Raw genomic sequence first — 13,432 nt, 5'->3', positions numbered from 1 at the left:
TGTGAACAATTATTGAGTTTGGTATCTGGCAATGATGGTAATGTAGAAAAGAGAGCCAGAAAGAATGAGGATGGTATAATACATGTAGATGATTATGAGGATTCATCGATGGTTGATGATTCCACTGATGTTGATGAGCAGAGTGCTCATGATTCTGATAAGGACTATAAAGTGTATGCTCACAATAATGTCAAGGAGAAAAGGAAAAAAAATGTTGGGAGACCTTAAAAAAATAAGGCTTGTTTGATTGGAGGCTCTGATCAGATCAACAAGTTGTTGGATTGCATATTGAGGGGAAAAGGTTCTGTGGGGAGCAAATTGAAAAAAAGAGGCATAGATATAGTGAAACCGGCCCCAACTAAAAAGATTGATCAGAGTTACAGTGCTCTGCCACTGAAGTTTCGATTCGAAGATCATCAACCCTCTATCACAGAGAAGTCAGATATGAAGAAGAATCTTGATTCTCTATATGATGTGTTGGAGATAGAACTATGTGGGTTTGGGATTCCACGCGTGAATTGTCTCTTGATCAGTTTAACTCTTATTCTGTTTACATATGCAAATAATTTAGATGATCAATAAATTCGGTTGATGATTGCTTGTTCTGTTAGGACTAAAGATTTGATTTGAATTATTTAAAAATGTTGCACTTTTGTAGACTGATGATAAATAGACCACCTCTACAGATATTGATGAGAGTTAAGCTGATCATTGTAGTAAAGAGGAACATTACCACATTCCACATTATTTATGAATAGATGGGAATTGTATGTAAATACTGTCGTGAAACGCTGCTGGAAATAAAGTATGCTTTACCAGAACTTGTAAGTATCTGAACCTGCTCTTGTGGTAAACAATGATAATAATTTGAGGTATTTCAATAGGTGTAACGGCCTATATTCACTTCTTTTTGATCCTTTACATATTAGTCATACCATACCTATCATGTATTTGAATAAACTAACACTCCATTTAACTATTATATTCTTTTTTAAGTTGTCTAAACTTTGGTGGCTATTAAATTTGTTATATACATTATTTGAAATTATTGTTATAGTAAGTTACAATTTAAGTTATTGTGCTATCAATATAAGATTGTTGTTAGACTGAGAAATAATTCAACATTGTATACTTGAAATTTAGGATAGTTTTATGTCCATTAAAATAAAACTTTGTATTTTTTCTTGTGCCCTATAGAATTCAAAACCGCATGAGTGGTCGGGAATGAGAGTTGTGGAAGATTTAGACTATTTGATTTTGAATCAAATTCAGTTACGGACCTCCTCTATTTGTTGTAAACTAGAGTCTTCCCTTCAATCTGAAGGCGCAATTTTGGATATGATTCCTGATGTCGAGGCATATTTGTATTTGCATCAATTGAAGGGTTTTGAGTTCTTGCAGAGAAAGATAGCTGGAGAAATTAAGATTGATAAATTGAAGAAGTTGTCTCCAGACAGGGGAAGGAGCTGCATAATCTCACATGCTCTGGGCACAGGTAAAACTTGTCTTACTATAGTCTTTCTCCGAACTTTCTTGAAGTTGTATCCATCGAGTCGCCCTATGATCATAGCTCCGCAAGGCATACTTCTCACACGGGAAAATGAATTCAGAAAATGGAATTTCAACCCCAAATTTCACAACTTGAACAATATCAAACTCTACAGAGAGGAAACTGCCATTGTTATTCGTTCGTTCGAATGCACTATTTTGAAATATTGTAGTAAATTAAAAATTAATAATATTTTATTGGTTAGTGAAAATGTGTAAAAGATTTTAATATTTTTGCCTTTTGACTTTATGTATAAATAATTGTATGTCTAATTATATATTTGTAATTTAAATAGAAATTAAAAGTGTTTTGGTATTACAGTATAACTACTTTTACTAAAATGAAAAAATATATATATATTTTTGAATTTGACAGGAAAAATAATAAAAATAGTACTTTAAATTGAAATAAAAATAATATATATAATATTGTGGAGGAGAGAGAGAAAGAAAAGAGTCGTTCATCTTCCATTCTTGTATAGGAACGGTTCATCTTCCATTCATGCGTTCTTTTAAACTATCCACGTAAAAGCATGCATAATGCTTGGTTATTGCACCTTGAATAAAAACAAATATATATATATTAATATGAAATATTTTTTACTTTTAAATATTATTTTTTATTTTTAATGATTTGAAATTTTACATATAATTAATATTATTTTTGTTTTGTAAAAAGTCATAGACATTTTTTTTTTATTTGTATTACGTATTCATATAGTCCTTAATATTCAAAACCTATACAAAAAAATCAACATAATGTTTCTTGTGAGACAAAGATAATTTTTATTAGTAATTATTATGTATTGTAAAACAATAATATTAAAGTATATTTTTTATATAATATCTTATCAAATGTTATTTTAATACCATATTTAAATTAATTTCTTTAAAATTTACTTAAAATACACTCATAATAATTTTATATATTTTATGAATAATTTATTAAATATAATTATATTAATTAAATATAAAATATCATATATGTAATATTTATATCAAATAAAATAATAAATTTGATAAAATGGAAGAGAGAAAAATCCTAAAAACTTTTATTTTGGGTTTTACAATATAAAAATAATGATTAATTCTTCTAAAATTCCTACATCTCAATATACTTTTCTTGTTCATTATTCATATATAATTTTATTCATCACAGCTCTCTACTTATTTCTAATTAATTTCTGTAAATTTAACTTTACAAATTTTTATTATACCTTTCAAATATTTTTTTATTACCTTATTATCATACTCATATCAACTCTCCTAGAATTAGTTTATTTGTTCAAATTATTCTTCTGCCCTAATTCAAATTCTTCATATATGATGATCGATGATAAAAACTGATTTTTTAATATTCACCGACAACAAATGAAAATTACAAGTTTAAGGTTTAAATTTTTTTCTCCCAACCGATTTATCATCAATTTCAAATGACAACTAATAACAAATCTCCTCCAATCACCGATACAAACACCAACACCAACTCAAACCACCATGACCACAATCGCCCACAAACATCATACATCGAAATTGAGCAAACTCCCAAGTGACTATGTTGACATCTAGGTAAAAGATTAATTTTAGTTTTGAAAGTATTATTTATGTTTGCATTTTTTATAAACGCAAATAAACTCTCAAAAGTTTCGTAAAAAAATATATAATTGCAATTGCATCAAATTGAAAAGGGGTTACGACGTTGTTTGTATTTTTAAAAATGAGAAAAATATATTTTTTAAAACAAAATTATGTACTTTTCGAATTCACTTTTAATAATTTATTGTAGAACAGATAGTATTTCTACATGGTGTTTGAGATATCTATTTTTTGTCTTATACAAACTTTAGTGGGTTGAAACCAATACTTATGATTTAAGTATTACCTTTATTTTTTAAGATTTATTATCACCATCGTATCGAATCAAATGATTTATTGTTGAACAATGATTTCAAACTTGATCACCACACATTTTACACTTTAAAATATTAGTATTCACTTTCAAATATTAGTATTCACTTTATTTTTGTCGTCTACTATTCTGTCATAAGCCTCTATAGATGAATTAAAATTTGTAAATGTATATGGGGAATAAATGTAAATAAAATTATAAATAATCTGTTGGAAATATATATTATCGCAACGGTGAATTGCATCATGTTGAAAGGAGGTTATCGTGTCGTTTGCACTTTAATACGAGAAAAACATACTTTTTAATACAAAATTTTGTATTTTATGAATTTAATTTTTTATATTTTATTGTTGAGTAGCGCCGGTACTTCTACAAAGTATTTGAAATACTTATCTTTTGCCTTACACAAACTTTAGTCGGTTGAGACTAATATTTTTTATAACTATTTTGCATTGTGATTTAAGTGTTGTCATTATTTTTTTAGGAATTATTATCATTATTGTTGTGTACTACTTTGAAACTTTAGCACCACAAATATTTTACTTAAAAACATTAGTGTTATTAACTTGATTCATATATTTTGTTATTGTGTCATAAACCCCAATTGATGAATTAAAAATTGTAAGCTTAGATCGACATCAAGCGCAAATAAAATCAGAAGAGTTGTGTCGAAAAACATACTATGGCAACGCTGAATTACATCGAATCGAACAGGCGTTTTGGTGGCGTTTGTACTTTTCGTATGAGAAAAATATACTTTTTCAAAATAAAGTTATGTACTTTTCGAATAATTTTTAATACTTTATTATAGAACAACCAATACCTCTATAAGGTGTTTGAAATACTTATATGTTTGCCTTAAATGACTTTATTCGGTTAAGACCAGTACTTCTTATAAATATTTAGTATTGCGATTTAAGTATTACTGTTATTCTTTGAAAAATTTACTCATTATTGTATCAAATCAAGTGAATTATTGTCGGACGATGCTTTCAATACATCATATATTTGTTACTTCAAAGGTATTAGTATTTACTTTATTCTTATATTCTACTATTGTACCATAAACCTCAAATGATGAATAAAAATTTGTATGCAATATTGACAATAAACACAAATAAAATTATATGGGTTGTCTCAAAAAAAATATATCATCGCAATGGTGAATTGCATTGACCCGAAAGAAGGTTATTGTGTCATACTTTTTTCATATGGAAAAAAAGATACTTTTTAAAATAAAGTTTTGTACTTTTTTTAACTTATTTTAATACTTTATTGTTGGACAATCACTATTTTTATAAAATGTTTGAAATAAATATTTTTCATGTTACATGAATTTAGTTGGTCAAGACCAATATTTCGTATTGCAATTTAAGCATTGCCGTTATTTTTTAAGAATTTTACTTATTATTGTATCAAATCAAGTGACTTATTATCGAACGATTCTTTCAAGATTGAACACCACATATTTTTTACTTCAAAAATAATTCTACTATTGTACAATAATCTCAATTGATGAATGAAAATTTGTAAGCTACATTGACAATAAATACAAATAAAAATATATGGATTGTGTCGAAAAAATATATTATCGAAATAGTGAATTGCATTGAGCCGAAAGAAGGTAATGGTGTCATAGCTACTTTTCATATGTGAAAAAATACTTCTTAAAATAACGTTATGTATTTTTGAATTTTTTTTGATACTTTATTGTTGAACATTCAGTACTTTTATGATGTCGTTTGTACTTTTATATTAAAAAAATATATTACTTTTTAAAACAAAGTTTTATACATTTCGAATCCAATGTTAATATTTCATTTTAAAATAATAAATACTTATAGAACACATTTGAAATATGTACTTTTTGCCTTACACAAATTCTATTTAGTTCAAACCAATATAGATATATATTTTTTTTTTATAGATATTGCATTGCGATTTAAGTGTATCGGTTATTTTTTATGAATTATTTTCATATTTGAATTAAATAAAGTGATTTATTGTCAGCGATAGTTACAAGATTGAGCACTCCATTACTTCAAATATATTATTAATCACTTGATTTTTATCTTTTTCTGTCTAAAAAAACATACTACCGCAATGGTGAATTTGATTGAATCGAAATGAAGTTTTGATGTCGTTTGTATTTTTCATATGCGAAAATTATATTTTTTCAAAAAAAACAATTAATTATCAAATTAAGACATAATGAGTTAAATATCACATATAAAAATTACACTCGTACTAAATTAAATAGACAATAGTTACATTGTTATAAAATTTAGTTATTTACTACCTAACACCAAAAAAAAAAAAAAAAAAAAAAAAAAAAAACTAACAATCAAGTTAAAAAAAAAACCTTACACTATGACATTTATAAATAAATATATTTGTATAATTTACATATTACATATTCCAGGCCGATAAAAAATTTTATTATTGGATATTGTAATCGTCATAATTGTTGTTTCCATCGCTAATGGTATGTTTTTGTTTATAATGGTTGATTGTATTGTTAATTGTTTTTATTTTCTTCACCATAAGAAATTTAAAATAGAATTAGAGATTAATTTTATGATACCGAGGAAAATGATGAAAAAGTGAATGAAAATAAATAAGGGTATTATGGTATTTTTAAATAGGTAGTGAGTGGAAAAGAAAAACTTATAAAAATAGAAAATAAAATAGAAGATATTTATATATTTGCATAAATAAGAACTTATAATAAGAATTGAAATGTAAAACAAAAACCGAAATGTAAACAATGATACTAATTTGAGGTATTTCAATAGGTGCAACGTTCTACATTAACTTCTTTTTGTTCCTTTACATATTAGTCATACAATACATATCTTGTATTCGAATAAACAACCACTGCGTATAACTATTATATTATTTTTTAGGTTGTCTAAACTTTGATGGCTATTAAATTTGTTATATACATTATTTGAAGTTATTGTTATGATAAGTTACAATTTAAGTCATTATGTTACCAATATAACATTGTTGTTTGGATTGAGAGATGATTCAACATTGTGTACTTGAAATTTAGGATAGTTTCATGTCCGTTAAAATAAAATTTTATATTTTTCCTTGTGCCTTATAGAATTCAAAACCGCACGAGTGGTCGGGAATAAGAGGTGTGGAAGATTTAGACTATTCGATTTTAAATCAAATTCAGTTACGAGACTCCTCTGTATGTTGCAAACTTGAGTCTTCCCTTCATTCTGAAGGCACAGTTTTAGATATGATTCGTGATGCCGAGGCAGATTTGTATCTGCATCAATTGGAGGGTTTTGAGTTCTTGTAGAGAAAGATAGCTGGAGAAATTAAATTGATAAATTGGAGAAGTTGCTCCATATGGGGGAAGAGGTTACATAATCTCACATGCTTCGGGCACAGGCAAAACTCGTCTCACTATAGTCTTTCTCCAAACATTCTTGAAGTTGTACCCATTGAATCGTCTTGTGATCATAGCTCCGCGATGCATACTTCTCACGTGGGAAAACGAATTCAGAAAATGGAATGTCAACTTCAAGTTCCACAACTTGAACAATATCAAACTCTCCGGAGAGGAAATTGCAATTGCTACCGGAGATTCTCGAGTCAACAGAAACAACAAAAACTATGTCCGGATAATGAAGCTAAACACTTGGATGGAAGGAGGAAGCATTTTGGGGATTGGGTACCGATTGTTTGAGGAACTTATGAGCAATCACCAGAGAAAGTGGAGCAACAATAAATTCAAGAAAATTCTTTTGGAGTGGCGGGACCTTTTAGTGTTGAACGAAGGCCCTACACTTCGCAATCATTGGAGCTTAATGCGGAAAGTTTTGACGAATGTCACAATCCAGATGTGCATAATTCTCTTCGGGACACCCTTTTAGAATAATTTTTTTGAGCTCTACAATATCCTATGTCTAGTGAATCCACAATTCTCCATCAGATCATGCCAACTAATTTCAACAGAAAAACCAGGAAACAATCTGGCCGAAAGAGAAAGGCGAATGCAGCCAGAGATAAGTGGGCTTATCTGACAAGCTCCATCAGCGACAATCCTGCAAGTGAGGTCAAATTGAATAAGTTTAAGTCCATGATCGAACCTTTTTTTCATGTACACAAAGGCTGCATTCTTCAAAATGCTCTCCCAAGATTTAGGGATTGCTTAATTATCCTAAAATCAACCAACTCGCAAGCCAAGTTGCTCCAAAACTTCGATAGACTTGATAACTTCATTGAGGAATTTCACTTATCATCTCTTATCTTAGTCCACCTTGCACTTGTAGCGGAAAATATGAAATTCTTTAAGTGCAAATATTGCAAAGTAGCTCTTTAAAAATCTATCAGTCAACTCTTCAATATTAAATTTGACTATCAATTCAATTTTTCCTTTAAAAGAAAAAATTGACATCAATAGAGTTTTGCCTGTACCAGACACGATTGCTGCTGTTGCCAAAAAATGGCCTCCGGGATCATCAACAAGCCATAGTGCAAGCATTTCTTAGAGGGCTTTTAAAAAAGATTCAAAAATTATATTAAAGCCCTCAATGAACGGGCTATAGTCCTTACTTTGAGACTATGTACAATGCGGAGTACATTTTCATTTTTCCCGTATCTTCACTCTCCACATTACTATGCTTTTATTTTATACAAATTAGATTTATATACTATAATTTGTTATATTGAATTAAATAATATTTTATAAAATAATTTATAAATATAATTTAATCATTTTTATATTATATTAATTATTTTATATAATAATAATAATATTATTATTACTATTTTAATAATTTTTTTCTTTGACTTTATGTATAAAATAATTGTATGTCTAATTATATGTTTGTAATTTAAGTAGAAATTAAGAGTGTTTTGATTTTATAGTATAACTACTTTTACTAAAATGAAATGTGACAGAAAAAATAATAAAAATAGTACTTTAAATTGAAATAAAAATAAAAATATATATAATATTGCGAAGGAGAGAGAAAGAAAAGAGTTGTTGATCTTCCATTCTTGCATAGGAATGGTTCTTCAATTTTTTATTCAGATTGGATATGATGCGTTCTTTTTAATGATATGAAATTTTACATATAATTAATATTATTTTTGTTTTGTAAAAAGCTTACCCATTGTTTTTATTTATTACGTATTGATATAATCATTAATATTCAAATATCTATACGAAAAATCAACATAATATTTCTTGTGGGACAAAGATTTATTTTATTAGTAATTATTTTGTATTGTAAAAAATAATATTTAAATATTTTATTATATAATATCTTATCAAATATTATTTTAATACTATATTCAAATTAATATTTTTTTTTTAAATTTACTTAAACACACTCATAATAAATTTATATATTTTATTAACAATTTATAAAATATAATTATGATAATTAAATATAAAATATCATAACTATAATATTTATATTAAATAAAATAATAAATTTGTTAAAGTGGAAGAGAGAGAAATCCTAAAAGCTTTTATTTTGGATTTTACAATATAAAAGGAATGATTAATTTTTTTAAAATTTCTACATCTCAATATATTTTTTTTGTTCAGTACTCGTACATAATTACTGTCAATTTAACTTGACAAATTTCTATTATACATTTCATTTATTTTTTTATTACCTTATTATCATACTCATATCAACCCTCCTAAAATTAATTTACTTGTTCAAATCATTCTTCTGCCCTAATTCAATTTCTTCATATCTGACGATCGGTGATAAAAACTGATTTTTTTCATATTCATTGACAACAAATGAAAATTACAAGTTTAAAGTTTGAAATTTTTTCTCTCAACTGATTTATCATCAATTTCAAATGACAACTAATAACAAATCTCCCACAATCAACGATATAAACACCAACACCAACTCAAACCACCATGCCCAAAGTCGCCCACAAACATCATATATCGAAATTGAATCAACACCCAAGTGACTATGTTGACATCTAAGTAAAATATTAATTTTAGTTTTGAGAGTATTATTTATATTTACATTTTTTATAAACGCAAATAAATTTACAAAAGTTTTGTCAAAAAAATATATATTCGCAACGATAATTGCATCAAATCGAAAAGAGGTTATGATGTTGTTTGTTGCGAAAAATTTATTTTTTAAAACAAAGTTATTTACTTTTGAATTCACTTTTAATAATTTATTGTAGAGCAGCTAGTATTTCTATATGGTGTTTCAGATATTTATTTTTGATCTTATACAAACTTTAATTGGTTGAAACCAATACTTTTATAAAAATTTTACATTATGATTTAAGTATTACCTTTATTTTTTAAGAGTTATTATGATCATTTATCAAATCAAATGATTTATTGTTGAACAATGATTTCAAAATTGATCACTACATATTTTACACTTTAAAATATTTGTATTCACTTTATGTTTGTCGTCTACTATTGTGTCATAAACCCCAAATGATGAATTAAAATTTGTATGCTTAGATCGACAGTAAACGCAAATAAAATTAGAAGAGTTGTGTCGAAAAACATACTATGGGAACGGTGAATTACATCGAATCAAACAAATGTTTTGGTGGCGTTTGTACATTTCACATGAGAAAAATATACTTTTTAAAATAAAATTATGTACTTTTCGAATATTTTTTAATACTTTATTGTAGAATAACCAATAATTCTATTAGATGTTTGAAATACTTATATGTTCGCCTTAAAATGACTTTATTCTGTTAAGACCAATACTTCTTATAAATATTTAGTATTACGATTTAAGTATTGCTGTTATTCTTTAAAAAATTTACTCATTATTGTATCAAATCAAGTGACTTATTGTTGGACGATGCTTTCAATACACCATATATTTTTTACTTCAAAGGTATTAGTATTTACTTTATTCTTATATTCTACTATTGTACCATAAACCTCAATTGAGGAATAAAAATTTGTAAGCAACATTGACAATAAACACAAATAAAATTATGTAGGTTGTCGAAAAAATATATTATCGCAATGGTAAATTGCATCGAGCCAAAAGAAGGTTATTATGTCATACTTACTTTTCATATGTGAAAAAAGATACTTTTTAAAATAGAGTTTTGTACTTTTTGAATTTATTTTAATATTTTATTGTTGCACAATTACTATTTTAATAAAATGTTTGAAAGAAATATTTTTTTGCCTTACATGAATTTAGTTGGTCAAGACCAATATTTTGTATTGCAATTTAAGTATTGCCATTATTTTTTAGAAATTTTACTCATTATTGTATCAAATCAAGTGACTTAGTATCGAACGATGCTTTCAAGATTGAACACCATATATTTTTTAGTTCAAAAATAATTCTACTATTGTACACCTCAATTGATGAATGAAAATTTGTAAGCAACATCAACAATAAATACAAATAAAAATATATGGGTTGTGTAAAAAAAATATATCATTACAATAGTAAATTGCATTGAGCCGAAAGAAGATAATGGTGTCATAGTTACTTTTCATATGTAAAAAAGATACTTCTTAGAATAATGTTATGTACTTTTGAAATTTTTTTGATATTTTATTGTTTAACATTCAGTACTTTTATGATGTTATTTGTGCTTTTTATATTAAAAAAATATATTACTTTTTAAAATAAATTTTTATGCTTTTCCAATTCAATGTTAAAATTTATTGTAAAATAATAAATACTTATAGAACGCATTTGAAATGTCTACTCTTTGCCTTACACAAATTTTATTTAGTTGAAATCAATATATATATTTTATAGATATTGCATTACGATTTAAGTGTATCGCTTTTTTAAAAATTATTTTCATATTTGAATTGAATAAAGTGATTTATTATGAGCGATGGTTACAAGATTGAACACCATGTATATTTTACTTCAAATATATTATTAATCACTTGATTTTTATCTTTTACTATTGTCCCATAAACTCCATAGATGAATTAAAATTTGTAAATTTATATCCATAATAAACGCACATAAAAATTATAAGGGTTGTGTCTAAAAAAACATACCACCGCAATGGTGAATTTGATTGAATCGAAATAAAATTTTGATGTCATTTGTATTTTTCATATGAGAAAATTATATTTTTTCAAATTTTTTTTGTAATTTTCAAATTAAGACATAATGAGTTAAATATCACATATAAAATATAACACTCCTAATAAATTAAATAGACAATAGTTACATTGTTATAACATTTAGTTATTTACTACATATCACAAAAAAAAAAAAAAAAAAAAAAAACTTACACTATGAAATTTATAAATAAATATATTTGTATAATTTACAAATTACATATTCAAGGTTGATGAAAATTTTTATTATCGGATATTGTGATCGTCCTAATTGTTGTTTCCATCACCAATGGTATTTTTTTTGTTTATAATAGTTGATTGTAATGTTAGTTGTTTTTATTTTCTTCACCATAAAAAATTTAAAATAGAATTAGAGATCAATTTTATGATATCGAGGAGAATGATGAAAAAATGAATGAAAATAAATAAAGGTTTTATGGTATTTTTAAATAGGCAGTGAGTGGAAAAGAAAAAACTTATAAAAATAGAAAATAAAAAAGAAAATATTTATATATTTGTATAAATAAGAACTTGTAATAAGAACCGAAATATAAAACAAGAACCGAAATGTAAACAATGATAATAATTTAAGGTATTTCAATAGGTGCAACATCCTATATTCACTTTTTTTGTTCGTTTACATATTAGTCATACCATACCTATCTTGTATTCGAATAAACAACCATTGTATATAACTATTGTATTGTTTTTTAAGTTGTTTAAAGTTTGGTGGCTATTAAATTTCTTATATACATTATTTGAAGTTATTATTATGGTAAGTTACAATTTAAGTCATTGTGTTTCCAATATAACATTGTTGTTAGATTGAAAGATTATTCAACATTGTGTACTTGAATTTAGGATAGTTTCATGTCCGTTAAAATAAAACTTTATATTTTTCCTTATGCCTTATAAAATTCAAAACCGCACCGGTTGTCAGGAATGAGAGGTGTGGAAGACTTAGACTATTCGATTTTTAATCAAATTCAGTTACGGGGCTCCTCTACATGTTGCAAACTGAAGTCTTCCATTCATTCTGAATGCACAGTTTTAGATATGATTCCTAATGCCGAGGCAAATTTGTATCCGCATCAGTTGGAGGGATTTGAGTTCTTGTAGAGAAAGATAGTTGGAGAAATTAAGATTGATAAACTGGAGAAGCTTTCTTCATATTGGGGAAGAGGTTACATAATCTCACATGCTCCTGGCACAGACAAAACTCGTCTTACTATAGTCTTTCTCCAAACATTCTTGAAGTTGTACCCATCGACTCGTCCTGTGATCATAGCTCCGCGAGGCATACTTCTCACGTAGGAAGACGAATTCAGAAAATGGAATATCAACTTCAAGTTCCACAACTTGAACAATATCAAACTCTCCGGAGAAGAAACTGCAATTTCTTCCAGAGATTCTCGAGTCAACAGAAACAACAAAAACTATGTCCAGATAATGAAGCTGAACTCTTGGATGGAAGGAGGAAGCATTTTAGGGATTGGGTACTGATTGTTTGAGGAACTTACGATCAATCACCAGAGAAAGTGGAGCAACAATAAATTCAATAAAATTCTTTTGGAGTGGCGGAACCTTCTAGTGCTGAAAGAAGGCTCCACTGCATATAACTATTGTATTTTTAAAAAATTTGTTTAAACTTTGGTGGCTATTAAATTTGTTATATATATTATTTGAAGTTATTGTTATGGTAAGTTAAAATTTATGTAATTGTGTTGCCAATATAACAATGTTGTTAAATTGAGAGATAATTCAACATTGTGTACTTGAAATTTAGGATAGTTTCATGTCCGCTAAAATAAAACTTTATATTTTTCCTTGTGTCTTATAAAATTCAAAACCGCACGGGTTGTCAGGAATGAGAGGTGTGGAAGACTTAGACT

The sequence above is a fragment of the Andrographis paniculata genome, unplaced genomic scaffold, assembly GCF_009805555.1.
Source record: "Andrographis paniculata isolate CXL003 unplaced genomic scaffold, ASM980555v1 Contig59END, whole genome shotgun sequence".
Lineage (NCBI taxonomy): Eukaryota > Viridiplantae > Streptophyta > Magnoliopsida > Lamiales > Acanthaceae > Andrographis > Andrographis paniculata.
This window is presented reverse-complemented; position numbering follows the sequence as displayed.